At 51.2% G+C, this 5,000-nt stretch overlaps 1 non-coding gene across 1 annotated transcript in view; it reads right to left on the bottom strand.

Moving 5' to 3' along the window:
* The window catches only part of LOC126443739 (small subunit ribosomal RNA), a 1,909-nt gene extending 890 nt beyond the window's left edge, over nt 1-1,019 (bottom strand). The window contains exon 1 of the ribosomal RNA XR_007582143.1: nt 1-1,019. This exon is cut by the window's left edge and continues 890 nt beyond it. This is a non-coding gene — a ribosomal RNA (small subunit ribosomal RNA).
* Between the last annotated feature and the right edge of the window lie 3,981 nt (nt 1,020-5,000).

The raw sequence follows: 5,000 nt of genomic DNA, 5'->3' as shown, positions 1-5,000 counted from the left end.
CGACGATCCAAGAATTTCACCTCTAACGTCGCAATACGAATGCCCCCGCCTGTCCCTATTAATCATTACCTCGGGTTCCGAAAACCAACAAAATAGAACCGAGGTCCTATTCCATTATTCCATGCACACAGTATTCAGGCGGGCTTGCCTGCTTTAAGCACTCTAATTTGTTCAAAGTAAACGTGCCGGCCCACCGAGACACTCAATAAAGAGCACCCTGGTAGGATTTCAACGGGGTCCGCCTCGGGACGCACGAGCACGCACGAGGCGGTCGCACGCCTTCGGCTCGCCCCACCGGCAGGACGTCCCACGATACATGCCAGTTAAACACCGACGGGCGGTGAACCAACAGCGTGGGACACAAATCCAACTACGAGCTTTTTAACCGCAACAACTTTAATATACGCTATTGGAGCTGGAATTACCGCGGCTGCTGGCACCAGACTTGCCCTCCAATAGATACTCGTTAAAGGATTTAAAGTGTACTCATTCCGATTACGGGGCCTCGGATGAGTCCCGTATCGTTATTTTTCGTCACTACCTCCCCGTGCCGGGAGTGGGTAATTTGCGCGCCTGCTGCCTTCCTTGGATGTGGTAGCCGTTTCTCAGGCTCCCTCTCCGGAATCGAACCCTGATTCCCCGTTACCCGTTACAACCATGGTAGGCGCAGAACCTACCATCGACAGTTGATAAGGCAGACATTTGAAAGATGCGTCGCCGGTACGAGGACCGTGCGATCAGCCCAAAGTTATTCAGAGTCACCAAGGCAAACGGACCGGACGAGCCGACCGATTGGTTTTGATCTAATAAAAGCGTCCCTTCCATCTCTGGTCGGGACTCTGTTTGCATGTATTAGCTCTAGAATTACCACAGTTATCCAAGTAACGTGGGTACGATCTAAGGAACCATAACTGATTTAATGAGCCATTCGCGGTTTCACCTTAATGCGGCTTGTACTGAGACATGCATGGCTTAATCTTTGAGACAAGCATATGACTACTGGCAGGATCAACCAGGGAGCTGCGTCAACTAGAGCTGAGCAGCCGGCCGCCCGGGAGTGTGTCCCGGGGGCCCGCGCGAACACGCAAGCGTCCGCTCAATTATTCTGCAAACAGGAGGAGGCTGAGCTCCCCTGCACAACACACCTCGAAACCCTCTCAGGTCCCGGCGGCGCGCAGCGCCGTCCTAAGTACTTGGTCGGGTTCGAGAGAGGCGCAATCGCCCGGAGTTAGGCGAGTAGACGCTTTAGGTGCGACCACCCGTGCTCCCAACTGAGCTTGCCGCTGCCGACAGAGGCCCGGGAGCGTGCTGTCGTGGCATTGCCGGCGGGAGACAACACGCGCCACCTACGGTGACCGGCAGCTCCAACGCCAGCGCCACAGAAGGACAAAAGCCCCACTTGGGTGCCGAAGCGAACTCTCCCAGCACAGCGCACGCGCCAACACGTCCGCACAGCTGCGATACAAACCACCTGCGAGAACCGCTGGGGCGACCGAGCAGCAGACGGCGTCGCGGCGCCGAGCGCCGGGCGGCGGCGCATCCTCAGCGCACACAGTCCTCAATCGGACCAGCACACTGCAGATGGCCACCGCGCTTCGCACCGGGCCCGCGAGGACCTACTTTGGCCGCAAGGCGCCGCGAGCAGGGGGCGCCGGCGCGCAGCTGCGCCGCCTGCCGCGTCCGTCGGCCGGCGCGCCTGCCACTGGCCGCCCCCACCAGCCGGCTGTAGCGCGTGCGCCCACGCACCGCGCTGCCAGCACGCCGGGCGGCCCCCCCTCACCGGCCGGGGACGGTCCCACCCAGCCACCGCCGCGTATCGCCTCACACCCAGATCCCCTTTCGCGTTCGTGGGCATGGTGGGTCCCCTTTCACGTTCGTGGGCATGGTGGGTATCCCTGAAACAACCGGTTAATAGCTCGACCGATCGTCGCCAACACTGATTCACCTCTAGCGAGAACAACCGCACCACAACGGGTTACCTGTTGTTCATTTGCGTAACGTCACCAGCAAACGTAGACGTCCATCGCCATTTGCAACGAGTATTGCATGCCTGTGTCAGGTGTCACAACACACTACGTCTGCCCACATAGACGCAACAACATGTGCACGCCTCGAGAACACGTGGAAGGTAGCCCCCGTACGTATGCGGTGTCCATTGCGCGAACGACTGTCAGCCGGCCTCTGCAGGATGTCGCAGATGTGGAACGCGGTGCAACATGCTATCACGGTGTGTGAGAAGAGACGACTACGTCCGAATACACGCTCCACTACATCAACAGACTGCTCATGCTGATCGCCATCCAGGGCGTCCGTTCCTCCCACACGTCTGAATGGCGTACCACACTGCAATCCAGCTCTTATAGGGAGACGACACGTAGCTGCGTGCACAATATTTGGACTGTATGGTCTGCCGTTGCTAGGCGCAGTCGTCGTACGGTCACACATGTGCCACGATGTATCATTCAGTACATACGGACCAATGTGCAGTACAGTTTGTGGGTTTTGCGTACATCGGCGGACAGGTGACAGGCCGTACCACAACGTAGGCTGAGTACGTCGGCATGCGAAGGGCATTGAACATGCAAACTTCTCAACGACCAGCTTGCGAAGGCAGGGGGGAAGGGGGGGGGGGCATGTACGTCCTGCTGCTATCCACATTACAGTGTATAGCAGGAGCATGTGGAAAGTCAGCAACACCTGCAAGGTGTTTAACATGACGCGATACACAGGGGACCGGGCAGTGCGAATAGCGAACTATATTGCGAGGGTTGCGGTTAGGCAACACTACACTAATTTAACGAGTTGCATAACAATTACAGAGCAGGTTCAGCGACAACGTGCGTCAGGTTAAGGCGCAATATAGGTTAGGTTGAGGCACAATATAGGTTAGGTTAAGGCACAACATGGGTTACGTTAAGGCACAAATTGGGTTACGTTAAGGCACAACATGGGTTACGTTAAGGCACAACATGGGTTACGTTAAGGCACAAATTAGGTTACGTTAAGGCACAAATTAGGTTACGTTAAGGCACAAATTAGGTTACGTTAAGGCACAAATTAGGTTACGTTAAGGCACAAATTAGGTTACGTTAAGGCACAAATTAGGTTACGTTAAGGCACAAATTAGGTTACGTTAAGGCACAAATTAGGTTACGTTAAGGCACAAATTAGGTTACGTTAAGGCACAAATTAGGTTACGTTAAGGCACAAATTAGGTTACGTTAAGGCACAAATTAGGTTACGTTAAGGCACAAATTAGGTTACGTTAAGGCACAAATTAGGTTACGTTAAGGCACAAATTAGGTTACGTTAAGGCACAAATTAGGTTACGTTAAGGCACAAATTAGGTTACGTTAAGGTACAATATGGGTTAGGTTAAGGTACAATATGGGTTAGGTTAAGGTACAATATGGGTTAGGTTAAGGTACAATATGGGTTAGGTTAAGGTACAATATGGGTTAGGTTAAGGCACAACGTAGGTTAGGTTAAGGCACAACGTAGGTTAGGTTAAGGCACAACATAGGTTAGGTTAAGGCACAACATAGGTTAGGTTAAGGCACAACATAGGTTAGGTTAAGGCACAACATAGGTTAGGTTAAGGCACAACATAGGTTAGGTTAAGGCACAACATAGGTTAGGTTAAGGCACAACATAGGTTAGGTTAAGGCACAACATAGGTTAGGTTAAGGCACAACATAGGTTAGGTTAAGGCACAACATAGGTTAGGTTAAGGCACAACATAGGTTAGGTTAAGGCACAACGTAGGTTAGGTTAAGGCACAACGTAGGTTAGGTTAAGGCACAACGTAGGTTAGGTTAAGGCACAACGTAGGTTAGGTTAAGGCACAACGTAGGTTAGGTTAAGGCACAACGTAGGTTAGGTTAAGGCACAACGTAGGTTAGGTTAAGGCACAACGTAGGTTAGGTTAAGGCACAACGTAGGTTAGGTTAAGGCACAACGTAGGTTAGGTTAAGGCACAACATAGGTTAGGTTAAGGCACAACATAGGTTAGGTTAAGGCACAACATAGGTTAGGTTAAGGCACAACATAGGTTAGGTTAAGGCACAACATAGGTTAGGTTAAGGCACAACATAGGTTAGGTTAAGGCACAACATAGGTTAGGTTAAGGCACAACATAGGTTAGGTTAAGGCACAACATAGGTTAGGTTAAGGCACAACATAGGTTAGGTTAAGGCACAACATAGGTTAGGTTAAGGCACAACATAGGTTAGGTTAAGGCACAACATAGGTTAGGTTAAGGCACAACATAGGTTAGGTTAAGGCACAACGTAGGTTAGGTTAAGGCACAACGTAGGTTAGGTTAAGGCACAACGTAGGTTAGGTTAAGGCACAACGTAGGTTAGGTTAAGGCACAACGTAGGTTAGGTTAAGGCACAACGTAGGTTAGGTTAAGGCACAACGTAGGTTAGGTTAAGGTACAACGTAGGTTAGGTTAAGGTACAACGTAGGTTAGGTTAAGGTACAACGTAGGTTAGGTTAAGGTACAACGTAGGTTAGGTTAAGGTACAACGTAGGTTAGGTTAAGGTACAACGTAGGTTAGGTTAAGGTACAACGTAGGTTAGGTTAAGGTACAACGTAGGTTAGGTGAAGGCGCAATGTAGGTTAGGTTAAGGTACGATATACCTTAGGTTAAGGTACAATATCGCTTAGGTTAAGGTACAATATAGCTTAGGTTAAGGTACACGTTGTAGGGAAAGGTGTATTTTGGGGGGGGAGGGGGCGGCAGGTTCGTTGATAGTGATTATCGTAAGTGCATGCCTGCGGGATCATCCGATTTGTCACGTCAGGATGCACTTGTGGCTCATGACAGGCGGCGCTCCGATTCCAAGGTTGTGGCAGATCTGTGTCTTTCATTCCTGCCATTGTTTGTGTACTGTGACAGGAGGCAGTATTGTGATGTTGGGTGCACCCCTGTGTAGGACATGTGTGGGTGTTCGTGGCTTAGCTGAGCAATGGCGGATGTCGGAAGGGTGGGATA

This window comes from Schistocerca serialis, unplaced genomic scaffold (assembly GCF_023864345.2).
Source record: "Schistocerca serialis cubense isolate TAMUIC-IGC-003099 unplaced genomic scaffold, iqSchSeri2.2 HiC_scaffold_182, whole genome shotgun sequence".
Classification (NCBI taxonomy): domain Eukaryota; kingdom Metazoa; phylum Arthropoda; class Insecta; order Orthoptera; family Acrididae; genus Schistocerca; species Schistocerca serialis.
Note: the sequence above shows the minus strand (reverse complement) of the source record. Positions and strands in the feature narration are given on the sequence as shown.